This window comes from Euprymna scolopes, chromosome 22 (genome assembly GCF_053919585.1).
Source record: "Euprymna scolopes isolate OS-2025 chromosome 22, ASM5391958v1, whole genome shotgun sequence".
NCBI classification, from domain to species: Eukaryota; Metazoa; Mollusca; class Cephalopoda; order Sepiida; family Sepiolidae; genus Euprymna; species Euprymna scolopes.
The window spans coordinates 79,940,409-79,956,243 of record NC_136503.1 but is presented as its reverse complement, the minus strand read 5'-3'; the positions used below and the strand labels follow the sequence as shown (position 1 = coordinate 79,956,243).

The 15,835-nt window shown below is 39.0% G+C and overlaps 1 pseudogene; it reads left to right on the top strand.

Moving 5' to 3' along the window:
- Positions 1 to 1,920: 1,920 nt before the first annotated feature.
- Positions 1,921 to 14,110, top strand: LOC145243491 (dynein axonemal heavy chain 7 pseudogene; annotated as a pseudogene).
- The last annotated feature ends 1,725 nt before the right edge of the window (positions 14,111 to 15,835 follow it).

Here is a 15,835-nt window from a genome sequence, read left to right as displayed (position 1 = left end):
ACTATTTAAACAAGAACTCTGTATATGAAAAAGAACTTTACATTGTTTCTATACGAATATACAAACCCAGAAGATTCATCAGTAAGTTCCCCCCTCTCTCCCCCCCCTCTCTCTCTCTCTCTCTCTCTCTATATATATATATATATATATATATATATATATGGATGGAATACTTTTGCCATATCTGGACAGGAGCTGCTAAAAACAGCCTATCCTGCCTTGACAGAGTACAAAATAGACTTCGTGGCTTAGTGGGGGATGCCCTTTTTCTCTACCCTGCAACCTCTCTCCCACAGAAGAGACGTTGCGAGCCTATCCTTGTTTTATCGTTAATTCCATGGCAGGTGCTCGTCTGAACTCCAATCTCTGGTCCCCCCCCTCGCCAATCTTTCACGAAAAACACCCGTCTAGCTGAATCCACTGTGAAAAATTTCCCCCACTTCATATCTGTGCCTAAATCAAAACGCGGATTCCATGAACAAAGCTTCTTTCTTAGAACTGCACGCCTGTGAAACTCTGTTCCGTCTGCCTGCTTCCCACCGGACTACAACTTGGATGTCTTCAAGTCCAATGTTAACAAATTCCTAATGAACTGCTCCCTTAAGTAAACACTTCATAAAATCTCCACACTAACGTAATGTACTTGCAATAACCCTTATCCCTGAGTGGCTTCCGGGCCTTGATAAGTGGTGATCACTGTGTAATATATATATATATATATATATATATATATATATATATATATATATATATATATATATATAACTTTATTCGATTGGCAAAATTTTAGAATAATTGTAAAGAAATGAACCATAGCGGAAATTCAGTCGACTAAAATAAGATGGAAAACGGGGTGAAGAAAAGGGGGGGAAATGGGGGAAGTTACATGCAACAAATGTACAATTGTTTTTAATCGACTTATTTATTTTACTGAATTGTACATTTGTTATATGTAACTTCCCCCATTTCCCCCCCTTTTCCTCACCCCAATTTCCATCTTATTTTAGTCGACTGAATTTCCGCTATGGTTCACTTCTTTACAATATATATATATATATATATATATATATATATATATATATATATATATATATATATATATATATATATCTTCCTCTCTCTTTCCCGTAATGCTCCCCCTTCAAACCCTTTTGGACAGTTACTATTGCAAGAAAGTTTCTTGTAAGCCAGATGGACATTTTTTTTTAGCAGCCCTATGAGATCACAGACTTTTCTATCAAGATTATTTAATAAATTTGATTTCTCTTTTATCTTATTTTTTTTTTTTAATGTTATTTTTGTTTCTTCCTTAATTGTTTCTATGTGTTTTACTTGTAATACCATGTACCTAGCTACGAAGAATTACCTTCCATGGTAATAAGTGGATAAAAATTTCTTCACATTTCAACTTGTCGACATATTTCTATTACTTTTTCGAATGCGAAAATCCATTCATAACTTGAAGTGGTTTAATTTTAAATCTTTCTTATCTATATCGCGATAGCTTAAACAGTGGAGAACACAGTTGAAGTGCTAAATGTTTTCGTTTCAATTCTAGGTGATGGCACCAAAGTCATTTTTGTAACATTTGAAAGCAGTAGCATATAATAGGTAAAATATTATATTCAATCAAGAATTGATTTAGTTATAATAAATACGAAATCTGCATGAATTAAAATATATTTAAACGCATTTTATGACCAGGCGAAGTATATTGCTAGTATATTATAAAATATTTAGAAATTCCAAAATGGTTTCTTATTTGAAAATTCAAAGTTATGACTGCTGCTGCTGCTTTCAAGTAAACTGCTTTTGACAACAAGCATTCATCCTTTGTGACGTCATTCTACTTGTGAAATGTGCCATTTATCATCTATGACGTCATCTACTTTCAAGTGGATATAATTATTTCTTTCTTTATAAAAATAATGTCAACCAAGCAAGATCAGTCGTACCTTTCAAGCGCTTCCCCATGTGACACAAGGTAGGTTTAATGTGGGAAATATTCAGTTCCACCCAAAATTGCTATTGCGTCTAAAAATTTAAAAAAAAAAAAATGTCAGAACCCAATATCCCTAAAAAAGTTCGCAAGTATGGCAGAAGCCATTTTCTACCGACAATTCCGGCTAAAAGAAAAAAACCAGCATGGAGTGAAAACAAACCAGAGTTTTTTGTTCACAAAACAAGCGACACCGGAGAAGAATGGGCTGGCAACATCAATTTTGCTGAGGAATTTTGTTCGGAATTGCCGACCAAGTTTACTCCCCGTCCGAAGTCTAGCCATCTTCCACCATTACGAAGTCACCATGAGACAATGCAAATGTCCCAAAATGAGAGGAAGAAATTCCGAAAATGTCTCGTTGAAAGTATCATGCTTGGAAACACAACACAGACCCGTTTTACATTGCAGGATGAAGATGGAGAACCCCTTAATGAAAAAACACCACCAGCGGAAGAGATAAATCCATTACTACGCTATAATTACTACATTCAACATGGCATTGACACCGTTAATGTGGATCCCATGGCAGCCACCTGGCAGCAGAGTATCGCCACTCGCATACCAGAAAAACTGAGAACTAATTTTGCAGACAAACTAAAAGACTTGTTCGACGAAATAAAAGAGGATTACTTGATGAGCGTTAGGAAAGCAATCGTGGAATTTGTTCTAAAAGATCCGATGGACCGGAAAGAGTCAAGTGAAGAAGCATTGCCGACACATCGACAGGAGATGGCGATGCTTCCGAAGCCATGGTGGAGATCGTTTCGTGAAAACCGGAAAACAATCAACAACATTCTGCACACATGTAACCCTGTTGTTAGTCGACTTGTGAATCTGTGGTACAAGTCGTTTAAGGATTTACGATTTGTGGATACCCGCGTTTTTGAAAAGGAAGAAAACGCGATGGAGGTGAGTTATTTTCAAAACATTTGTCTGAAAAATATCAAATCCGTGAAAGATTCACTGTGTGATGACTGGATCAACTCCGTGCACGAAATTTTATTGAATGCTGTTAGACGTAACTTACTTAAACCATCGGAATTAAAAAAGGATTCAAATTTTTTTAAATGCGTCAACACGTTGATGACCTTGCAATTGCAAGAGCTGACCCGGCAATCCATCATAGAATTTACGGAATTCATACTTAATCCGAAAATGCACTTTGGAATTATCGTGAACTTAATTCCTTTGGACGGATTAATAAATTTTGCGCCCAATTTTAATTTTATCGAATCGATATTTTTCGGCATTTACCAAACGATCATCAAACACTCAACAATGATTCCGCGTATCGGAAGTGCAGGCGTGACTAATAACAAACTTTCTTTGAAACCAATCATCTTGGAAGAAGAAGTGGAATCTCTCCAGAAAAAAGTACAAGAATATCTCTTGGGCCAGAGTCAGCAACCGAAGGAAAGTATCCGAAGATTCCGGAAGTATCAATCGCTTATTTCCCGTCAAGCTGAAGAAGAGGTGAAAGCATTTATTGAACAGGAGAATAGCTTCGATGATTATTGTGAGCAGGTGGACAAATACCATAAGTTTGTGGATGACCTCACTTATCCATCTATCCAGGTTCTGCGTTTCAGCATGTTTGAAGTCCATTGCGAAGAACTATATCGTACATTGTGTGTGAAAGCTGGGATTATACGGCAGCAACTCTTGGATAAAATCCGTGCTAATTACGTCGAACTGGTAAAAATGATAGCTGAAAATCTAAATGAAATCACAACTAAATCAAGTACTGTTCCGAACAACACGGCTGAATTAATGAAATTGAAGCAAGAAGTCGTCATCATGCAGACCCAGCAGATGCCAGAGTTAGAGAAAAATTTGGTTGAAGTAGTGCGGCAACTAAGCTTTTTACTGACTACCGTCCACGTACTGCCTAAGGATATGGATCTCTTCTCCAACACCGTGAGCTGGCACAAACGGATGCCTGACGTCTTCAAGAAACACAACGAACTGGTGCATGTGAAGACGGAACAGTTCAAGAATAATCTGGCTGAGAGAACGAAGAAACTCGTTGAAGACGTCGATAACTACAGTAAACAAAGTGAGGAGTTTCGCACCTTGGGCGATTTGGATGAGATCAAAAAATATGGCCATAAAGCTCAGTCACTGGAGTCAAAGTTACAAGTGGCGGGCGATAAACTTGAAGCAATTCAGGAAGAAGAGGAAGCATTCGGAATGGATACAACGACGATTCCACTGAGACAGCAGCTTCTTTCATTCATGAAACCCTATATAAATCTATACAATACGTCTAATGACTTCAACGATAAATTCGCCAAGTGGATGTACGGGCCGATGACAGAAGTGAATCCAGATACAGTGGAGACAGATGTCGGAAATATATCGAGGGATCTACACAAGCTGTACAAATTATTCGAACATGTGCCGGCCGCAAAGAACATTGCCAGTAAAATGAAGAGCAAGGTAGAGAGTTTCAAAGCACACATGCCGTTAATCCAAACTCTGTTCAACCCGGGGTTGCGCGAACGGCACTGGGATCAAATATCAGAAATCATCGGTTTTACATTACGTGGAGAAGCAAGTAATAATCTGCATAAAATTCTGGAAATGAATTTGCAACCGTACATCGATAGCTTTGAGACAATCAGCGAATCAGCATCGAAAGAGTTCTCGTTAGAGAAGGCCCTTCAAAAGATGATGGTCGAATGGGAACCGTTAGAGTTGAAAGTGTTACCGTACCGTCAGTCAGATATTTATATCCTATCATCGGTCGAGGATATCCAGTTGCTGCTTGATGATCACATTGTCAAAACAATGACGATGCGGAATTCGCCATACATAAAACCAATAGAGGCCGAAACCCGGGAATGGGAACACAAACTGACTCATTTGCAGGACATTTTGGATGTTTGGATAAAAGTGCAATCTATCTGGATGTACCTTGAGCCGGTGTTCAGTTCTCCGGATATTGTAATGCAGATGCCCGAGGAGGGACGGAGGTTTGCTGTTGTTGAAAAAACATGGCGCATGATAATGGGGGCTGTGTGTGATGATAATCGAGCACTGTCTGTTCTCAAGATCGATAAAATATACACGAAATTGTGCGACTGCAACAAATCGCTGGAGCACATCCAAAAAGGATTGAACGAATATTTAGAGAAAAAACGTCTCTATTTTCCACGTTTCTTTTTCTTGTCGAATGACGAACTATTGGAAATCTTGTCCGAGACGAAAGATCCGACAAGAGTTCAGCCCCATCTGAAGAAATGCTTCGAAGGTATCGCTAAACTGAAGTTCACTGAAAACTTGGATATCACGCACATGCTGAGCACCGAAGGTGAACTCGTACAACTTAAAAATATTATTTCCACGTCAAAAGCACGAGGCCAGGTTGAAAAATGGTTGCTTGAGTTGGAATCAACCATGTTGGTAACATTGCGCCAAATTGTAGGTGAAGCCGCTACGGATTACCAAATTACGAAGAGAGGGGAGTGGGTTCGTAATTGGACAGGCCAGGTTGTCCTTTGTGTTAGTCAGATGTACTGGACAGCATTTGTGACCAAAGCAATCAAAAAGGGAGAGGCTGCCCTTCAGGTGTTCCTCAACCAAAACAACGAGCAAATAAATGAAGTGGTCGGACTGGTTCGTGGAGACCTGTCCAAACAGAATCGGGTCACTCTGCAAGCGCTTATTGTGCTTGATGTACATGCCCGTGATGTGCTCGGCATTCTAGTAAAAAAGCAGGTGGACGATGAATTGGATTTTGAGTGGCTCAGCCAACTGCGGTATTATTGGGTGGAAAACTCAATGGAGACTCGAATGATCAATTCGATGTTGAAATATGGCTATGAATATTTGGGAAACTGTTGTCGCCTGGTCATAACGCCCTTAACAGACAGATGTTATCGGACTTTATTTGGAGCCTTGCACCTCCATCTTGGTGGCGCCCCCGAAGGACCAGCTGGTACAGGCAAAACAGAAACTACTAAAGACTTGGCAAAAGCAGTCGCAAAACAATGTGTGGTTTTTAACTGTTCGGATGGTTTGGATTACATTGCGTTGGGTAAATTCTTTAAAGGTCTTGCATTTTGTGGTGCTTGGTCGTGTTTTGATGAGTTTAATCGTATTGACCTTGAAGTGCTATCAGTGGTTGCTCAACAAATCCTTACAATTCAGAGAGGAATCGTTAATGGAAGTGACACTCTCATGTTTGAAGGGACAGAAATAAAACTAGATCCAACGTGTTCAGTTTTCATCACAATGAATCCTGGTTATGCCGGTCGGTCAGAACTTCCAGACAATCTGAAAGCTCTTTTCCGAACTGTAGCTATGATGGTTCCTGATTATGCTATGATCGCTGAGATCTCCTTGTACTCTTGTGGCTTCATCCAGGCACGTCCTTTATCTGTAAAAATTGTTGCTACATATCGGTTGTGCTCTGAACAGCTGTCTTGTCAATCCCATTATGATTATGGCATGCGAGCTGTCAAATCAGTGTTGACCGCAGCGGCCAATTTAAAGTTGAAATACCCGACGGAGAATGAAGACATCCTCATTTTGCGCTCCATCCTGGATGTTAACATGCCAAAATTCCTGGATCACGATCTTCCCTTATTCCATGGTATCACCTCTGACTTGTTTCCGGGTATTACTCTACCCGATCCGGATTACAAAGTCTTTAACAAAGCCGTTCAAGATAATTGCCGCAAAATGAACCTTCAATGTACGCCATATTTCTTGCAGAAAATCCAACAAGTTTACGAAATGATGATTGTGCGACATGGTTTCATGGTGGTCGGTGAGCCGTTTGCTGGCAAAACCAGTTCCTATCGCACCTTGGCTGGAGCGCTCGGAGACATTCACGAAATGGGTTTGATGGGAGAAAACAAAGTTAAAATCACAGTTATCAATCCCAAATCGATAACCATGGGTCAGTTGTACGGCGAGTTCGATCCCATGTCACACGAGTGGTCAGACGGTATTTTAGCCGTGTCTTACCGAGAGTTTGCAGTGTCACAGTCACCAACTCGGAAGTGGTTGATATTCGATGGACCAGTTGATGCCATTTGGATTGAGAATATGAACACAGTATTAGACGATAATAAAAAGCTTTGTTTGATGAGTGGTGAAATCATTCAGTTGGCGGCAACCACCAATTTAATCTTTGAACCAATGGATTTAGAAGCTGCCTCACCAGCGACGGTATCCCGCTGTGGAATGATTTACATGGAACCTCAATCCCTTGGGTGGAGGCCGTTATTTACCTCCTGGCTGAGTACACTTCCTCCAACAATGAATGAAACGTACAAAGGAATAATTACAGACTTATTTGAGAGGTTTCTCGATTCTTGTCTCTGGATAGTGCATAAGGGTAAAGTCCGGGAATTGTCGACCGCATCAGATAGCAACATAGCGCGTTCTTTGATGAACCTAATGGATTGTATGATGGACGAACTGAAGGAAGAGACGCGAATGTTCAACATGGAGGTGCATGAAGTGTCTTCGTGGTTAGAGAGTATTTTCTTTTTTTGTCTTACTTGGTCAGTCGGGTCCACTTGCGATGAGGCTGGACGTCAAATATTTAATGATCTAATACGAGAACTAATCGAAGGTGAAATGACTGATAAAACTTTCGCCGAGTTTGACTTCATAAATCGAGTCGATGCTCCCGTAAAACCTTATTTGAATCCGTTTCCTTCCAAAGGTAGCATTTATGATTATAAATTAGATAAAGGAGAAAAGGTTTCTTGGGTTTCTTGGAAAGAAGATATTAAATTGGCGCCACCGATTCCAAAGGATGCATCTTTTCATGAAATAATCGTCCCCACTGTGGATACAATTCGTTACACAGAACTTATGAAAATGCTCATCACTCACGGTAAGGCGGCATTGTTTGTCGGACCCACGGGTACGGGAAAAAGTTCTTATATCACTGATTTCTTACTCAGTGGAATGGACAAAACCAAATTCGCGGCGAACATCCTGAACTTTTCAGCGCAGACGACGGCTAACCAAACACAAAATATCATCATGTCAAAATTAGACAAAAGAAAGAAAGGTGTGTATGGACCACCGATTGGCAAAAAAGCGGTAATTTTTGTGGACGATTTAAATATGCCGGTAAAAGAAACATATGGTGCCCAACCGCCAATCGAACTTTTACGTCAATGGTTTGACCACGGCAACTGGTATGACCTGAAGGATGTCTCTAAACTTAAATTGGTTGATCTTCAATTAATAGCAGCGATGGGCCCACCTGGGGGTGGCCGCAATCACATCACCCCAAGATTTTTACGTCATTTCAACACGATTACTATAAATGAGTTTAATGATAGTGTTATGTGCAGTATTTTTAAAAAGATCCTTGATTGGCATTTGGTGAAGAATAATTTTAGTAGCGATTTTGACTCTTGTTCACAACAGATAGTCAATTCAACTTTAGCGATCTACAAAGGAGCAATGGAAAACTTATTACCAACACCGAAAAAGTCTCACTACCTGTTTAACCTGAGAGATTTTAGCCGGGTTATAGCTGGGGTTTTACTTTCTTTGCCGGAGACTGTGTTGACTGTTGAATCAATTGCTAGGCTGTGGGTGCACGAAGTCTTGCGGGTGTTTTATGACAGACTTGTTGAGTCCGACGACCATAAATGGCTATTTAGCTGCATCGAACGTGTCTGCGGCCAAGTGATGCAAAAGAATTTCCACCAGCTGTTCAGTGATTTGGATATGGACAATGATGATAATGTTACAGACGATGACCTTCGCGCCCTAATTTATTGTGACTTTGGGGACCCAAAAGCAAATGCAAGCTTATACAAGTTTGTTCCTGATATTGATCATCTTAGGGAAGTTATTGAAAATTATTTGGAGGAGTATAACAATATAAGTAAGAGGACTATGAACTTGGTTCTTTTCAAGTTTGCCATCGAACATATCTCGAAGATATCTCGGATTCTGAAACAGCCGAGAAGTCACGCATTGCTAGTCGGAGTCGGAGGATCTGGCAGACAGTCGTTGACAAGATTAACCGCATTTATAGCAGATTATGCTCTCTATCAGGTGGAGATTAGTAAAAGTTACACCAAAGTCGAATGGAAAGATGATCTGAAAATGATTTTAAAGAAAGCCACCGAAAGCGAAAATCATGCAGTATTTCTCTTCACGGATACTCAAATTAAACAGGAATCGTTTCTGGAAGACATAAACAATTTGCTGAATGCCGGCGAGGTACCAAATCTCTATCAGATCGATGAGAAGGCTGAACTATGCGAAAATATGCGCAAACTAGACAAGCAAAGAGACAAATCAAGACAAACTGATGGCAGTCCGGTTGCTTTGTTCAATATGTTTATACAGAGAGTACGAGATCAGTTGCATATTGTGTTGGCTATGAGCCCGATTGGTAATGCATTTCGAGAACGACTGCGAAAGTTCCCATCATTGGTAAATTGTTGCACAATCAACTGGTTTCAGGCTTGGCCTGAGGATGCCCTGGAAGGAGTTGCCAAACGTTTTCTTTCGAATATTGAAATGACCAACGAAGAAAGGGAAGGATGTATTGATATATGTAAAATATTTCACACAAGCACATCGGAATTGTCCAAAAGATTTTTTGATGAACTGGGGCGATATAACTATGTGACGCCAACGTCGTATCTGGAGTTGATGGGGACGTTTAACACTTTGTTGGGGGAGAAAAGGAATGAGAATCAAAAACTGAAGAATCGCTATGTCGTCGGTCTTGAGAAACTATTATTAGCGGCGACCGAAGTGGCAAAAATGCAGAAAGACCTTGTCGGTCTGAAGAAAGACCTGATTGTTGCAGGAAAAGCTGTTGAAGAGATGATGGTGCACGTAGAGAAAGAATCAACCGAAGTTGCACGGAAGGAGAAACTTGTGAAAGCCGACGAAGCTGTGGCTAATGAACAGGCCGAAGCAGCGAATGCCATTAAAAACGAATGTGACGCTGAGTTAGCTGAAGCTATACCCGCACTTCACTCAGCTCTGTCAGCCTTGGACACATTAACACCGCAGGATATGACTCTGGTTAAAAGTATGAACAATCCACCACATCTTATTCGGCTTGTGATGGAGGCTGTATGTGTGCTTAAGGGTGTAAAACCTGATCGAGTGCCTGATCCATCCGGTTCTGGGAAAATGGTCGAGGATTTTTGGCCATCTTCTAAGCGTATCTTAGGAGACCTTAAGTTCCTTGAGTCTTTGCATAATTTCAACAAGGACAATATACCCCCACAAATTATGCGTCAGATTCGCACCAAATATATTACCAACTCTGATTTTGACCCAGAAAAGATAAAAGTTGCTTCGACAGCATGCGAAGGGTTGTGCAAATGGGTGAAGGCCATTGACGTATACGATAAAGTAGCCAAAGTGGTGGCCCCAAAGAAAGAAAGTCTGGCAAAAGCCGAGAAGGAACTCGAGGTTGCAATGCAATCACTGGAGAAGCAAAGGAGTTCGTTGAAAGAAGTACAAGACAAATTGGATCTTCTACATCGTCAGATGGAACAGAATAAACAAAAAAAGATCGATACAGAAAACCAGGTAAATTTATGTACAACAAAAATGCATCGTGCACAACAACTGATTGGCGATCTTGGAGGTGAGAAAGAACGATGGAGCCATGCTGCTGAGTCACTCCAAGCTGCATATGTAAACATGACCGGTGATGTGTTAATAGCATCGGGTATCATAGCCTATCTTGGTGCATTCACACCGTCTTTTAGAAATGACCAAATTGTAGAATGGCTCAAGGAAGTAAAACAATATGGACTGCCTTGTTCGGATTCATTTTCTACAGTTCATACTCTCGGAGATGCAGTTAGAATTCGTGCTTGGAATATAGCAGGTTTGCCCACTGATAGTTTCTCTATTGAAAATGGAATTATTCTAAGTAATGCTCATAGGTGGCCTCTTATGATCGATCCAGAGGGCCAAGCAAACAAATGGGTAAAAAATATGGAAAAATCAAATAATTTAGCTGTTGTGAAGCCAACAGACTCTGATTTGATCCGCGTTTTGGAAAACAGCATACAGTTTGGAACTCCAGTTCTTATGGAGAATGTTGGTGAGGAAATTGATCCAATGCTTGAACCACTTCTTTTGAAACAAACTTTCAAGTTGTCTGGTGCTTTGTGTCTCCGACTTGGTGACAACGTACTAGAATATTCAGAAGATTTCAAATTTTACATGACTACAAAACTGCGTAACCCGCATTACTTGCCCGAAACGGCTGTAAAAGTGGCTTTATTAAACTTCATGATTACCGAAGACGGTTTGAAAGATCAACTACAAGGAATTGTTGTAGCCAAGGAAAGACCAGAGCTGGAGGAGGAGAAGAACTTCCTCATTTTGCAAGGAGCAGAAAACAAAAGACTCTTAAAAGAGATTGAGGACAAAATTCTGGAAGTGTTATCTTCATCAGAAGGAAACATTTTAGAAGATGAGACAGCCATTACAATTCTTTCATCGTCCAAATCTGTGTCAGATGATATTTCAGCTAAGCAAGAAGTTGCTGAGGAAACAGAGAAAAAAATTGATTTAGCCCGAAGCGGGTATCAGCCAATCGCTTCACATTCCACAACTTTGTTCTTTACAATAACTGCACTGGCTAACATTGACCCAATGTATCAGTATTCACTGACGTGGTTCGTTAATCTCTTCATATTATCGATTGCAAATGCAGACGCCTCGGAGGATCTTGAAGTACGACTTGGAAACCTTCGTACTCACTTTACATACTCGTTGTATCAAAACATTTGTCGGTCGTTGTTTGAGAAACATAAATTGCTTTTCTCATTTATCCTCTGCATGAATATTTTAAAGGCCAACAAGGAAGTCAATGAAGAGGAATATAGATTCTTGTTGACCGGTGGAATTGGCGTTGACAACCCGTTAGCAAACCCTTCAACATGGCTACCAGTAAAATCATGGAACGAAATCTGTCGCTTAGACCACATACAAAGTTTTAATTCGATTCGTGTTCATTTTCAGGAGAACACAGACGTATGGAAACCAATTTATGACAGTTTGGCACCCCACAAAGAGCCACTTCCTGGCAAATGGGAGACTGTGCTTGATCAGATCCAAAAAATGCTGGTTTTGCGATGTTTGAGGGCAGATAAGATTGTTCCAGCGATTCAAGATTTTGTGACAACCAAACTAGGCAAGAGATTTATTGAACCTCCTCCGTTTGACCTCCAAAAGTCTTTCGATGATAGCAATTGTTGCGCACCGTTGCTGTTCGTTTTGTCACCTGGTGCTGACCCGTTAGCTTCGTTACTTAAATTTGCCACAGATCAGGGATTTTCCGCTAATAAATTTGACTCGTTATCTCTTGGACAAGGCCAGGGTCCGATCGCCATTAGAATGATAGAAAACGGAGTCAAAGAAGGAACTTGGGTTCTCTTGCAAAACTGTCATCTGGCTGCTTCCTGGATGACTTCATTGGAAAAAATCTGCGAGGAACTCAATCCGGACGTAGTTCATCCAGAATTTCGATTGTGGCTCACCAGTTATCCGTCTGCTACATTTCCGGTATCAATATTACAAAATGGCGTCAAGATGACAAATGAACCGCCAAAAGGTGTCAGATTTAACATCATTCGTTCTTATCTTAGTGATCCAATTTCTGACCCTGAATTCTTTAATGGAGTTGAAAACAGTGGCGCCTTTAAAAAATTGCTTTTTGGTTTATGTTTTTTCCATGCTCTTGTGCAAGAAAGGCGAAATTTTGGGCCAATCGGTTGGAACATTCCATACGAGTTTAATGAAACAGATTTAAAGATAAGTGTTCAACAATTGGCTATGTTTCTAAATCAGTATGAGGAAGTACAGTTTGAAGCACTACGTTATTTAACCGGAGAATGTAATTATGGAGGAAGAGTCACTGATAACTGGGATCGAAGGACACTGACAACCATTTTAAGGAGATTTTACTGTCCGGAGATCATATACAATGATGATTACTATTTTGATGACACGCACGTTTATTATGCTCCACCAAATGATGAATATGAGACATATATTACGTTCATGCAGAGTCTGCCACTAAATGCAGCACCGGGAATATTTGGAATGAACGCTAATGCCGATATCAAGAAGGATCTGGCAGAAACAAATTCTTTATTTGGGAGCATTCTGCTTACTTTATCCAAAGCGACATCAGGAGGAGGAAAATCGGCCGATGAGATTTTGGAAGAGGTTGCAGCTGACATTTTGGGAAAGCTTCCACCAAACTTTGACACTGATGCAGCACTTTTAAAATATCCAACATTGTATGAGCAGAGCATGAACACAGTGTTGGTACAAGAGATGGGAAGATTCAATAAACTTCTATCAGTTATCCGAAGCGATTTAATTAGCATTCGCAAGGCTGTGAAAGGTCTGGTGGTTATGTCTAGTGAACTAGAAGCAATTGTAACTAATATTATGATCGGTAAAATCCCAGCAAAATGGATGGGTAAGTCTTACCCATCACTGAAACCTCTTGGTGGTTATATTGCGGATTTCATTGCAAGATTACAATTTCTGCAGAGCTGGTTTGACAATGGTCCCCCGGTGATATATTGGTTGTCTGGTTTTTATTTCACACAAGCTTTTCTTACTGGAGCCCAACAGAATTATGCAAGGAAATATAGGATTCCGATTGATTTACTTGGATTCCACTTTATCGTTCTTGAAGATGAGGAGTACACGGATCCTCCGGCAGATGGCGTATATGTCTATGGTTTGTTTCTTGATGGTGCACGTTGGTGCAAAAATAAAGCGGTATTGGAAGAATCGTACCCCAAAGTGTTATTCGATACTTTACCTATGTTATGGATTAGCCCAATGAAAAGATCTGAGATACCTGTCATGCCGTCTTACTTATGTCCGGTTTATAAAACGAGTGAGCGACGGGGAACTTTGTCGACGACAGGTCATTCAACAAATTTCGTTATTAGTATTATTTTGCCATCAGATAAACCGGAGGAACATTGGGTGTGTCGAGGAGTTGCACTTTTATGCCAGTTGGACGATTAAACACTCAAAGAATGAAGAGCATAAAGCTATTTCAACTAGACATGCATTCTAAAAATAAACTGATCAAATTAAAATCAATTGTGCTTATGTGCGTTTCTTTTTCTTTCTTCAATTAGTTCTACCTACTCCGTGTTGTCCAAGGTGTTATTTTATTTTCAATTAATTTTTTTTTTTTATTTTTAGGTTATACGATTTCTTTTTTGGCACTAGTGCACTTTAAGTAACCGAGAGTATTTTTTTTAGTTTTCATTTTTGGAAGAGTTCCAGTAGGGAAAACGGGAAACAACCTAAATTTTAATTTTTTTATTAAATAATTTATTAGAATAAACTTTAATGTCATTAAAGAAATTTATCGTTTTCCAAAAAAAAAAAAAAAAAAAAAATTCATAATTTAATTTTCTCAAATAAATTTATTAAAATAAAAAGTACAAACGGTTCAAAATATTTTAATTTGATTGTTGGGTTTCCCATCTAAATGTTGTGTAACTGGGATGATATTTTCTGTGGCGTGTATATCTCATTATGTGTATCTTTTATACGAGTGTGTGCGTGATATGTATATGTGTGATAGACAAGTGTTGATACGTGTGTCTCTTTGTATCTAAGTATGTAATCTAGTGTCTATATATGGACGTGTTCATAATGTCTTATCATCTAAGTTTTTTAGCGTCTACATGTGTGCATAACCAAACGTTGACATACCTTTTTTCTACCTCTTGGCTTCGTCCCTCGTAGCTGGAAAGGGAACTGCATGCAAAAAAAAAAAATAATAAATAATAATAAATAAATAAATAAATAAATAAAATAACAAGTCGGAGGCTTCTTTTAATTAATACTTCGTTTTATTCTGAGTCTTGGCGGTTCCCATTCTTTTTTCTTATCGGTTACTCTTAACTCTTTTTTCGTTTTTTTCTCCGACGTATCTTTGCGCCAATCTCGATGCATCTGCTCCGTCCAAAATCAGAAACCAGACTAACTTGTATGCGATAGAAACGATATTTTTCTCTCTTTATTTCATGGTCTCTCTCTCCCTCTCCCTCTTTGTCTTTCTTTCTTTCCAAGTTCTCTCTTACACATATTGACCTATTCCAGGTGCTATCGTCAACCCCCAACTACAAGTTTGACATACGTCAGCAACTTAGCCCTATAGCTCTCCTTACACTAACCAACCTTCACGTCAAAATCACAATTTTCAACATGCCGGCTTGACCCGGGATACATTACATAACATAAACAATTATATTGTCATAAAGAAAGTTATATAAAAATGCATTTCATTTATTCCATAATATTCACAACTGAATGTTATACTTTATTTGTACAATTTAACAAATTTTTATTTTAAAATTAATTAAAATTTAAATGAGAAATTTGAAAACTTTGAAGCGTCGGAAGTAATGATAACATCAATTAATCATGGACCGGAGTTCCTGCCCTGATGGCGCTATTTTTAACGTAATATAGGACTTACAACAACAATAAAAGTAAATAAAATGATTTTATGATTATTTCCGACACTTTAAAGTTTTCAAATTTCCCATTTAAATTTTATCTAAAATAAGTGTCTTCTAAAAGTGTGTGACCATCTTTTACTTTAATATTAATTATTTTGAAATATAAAATGTTACATTTAATTGTAAATTTTAAAAATATGTTGAAATATTGTTGATTATGTAACATTTTTTTTAATTTAAATTAATTCGATTGATATTACATCTGTTGTGTTACTGTGTTACTTTACTAAACTTGTTTTAAATTACCAGAAAAGTTCTGTTTGAAAAAAAATCATTAAATTTTAGGTTGTCTCCACTT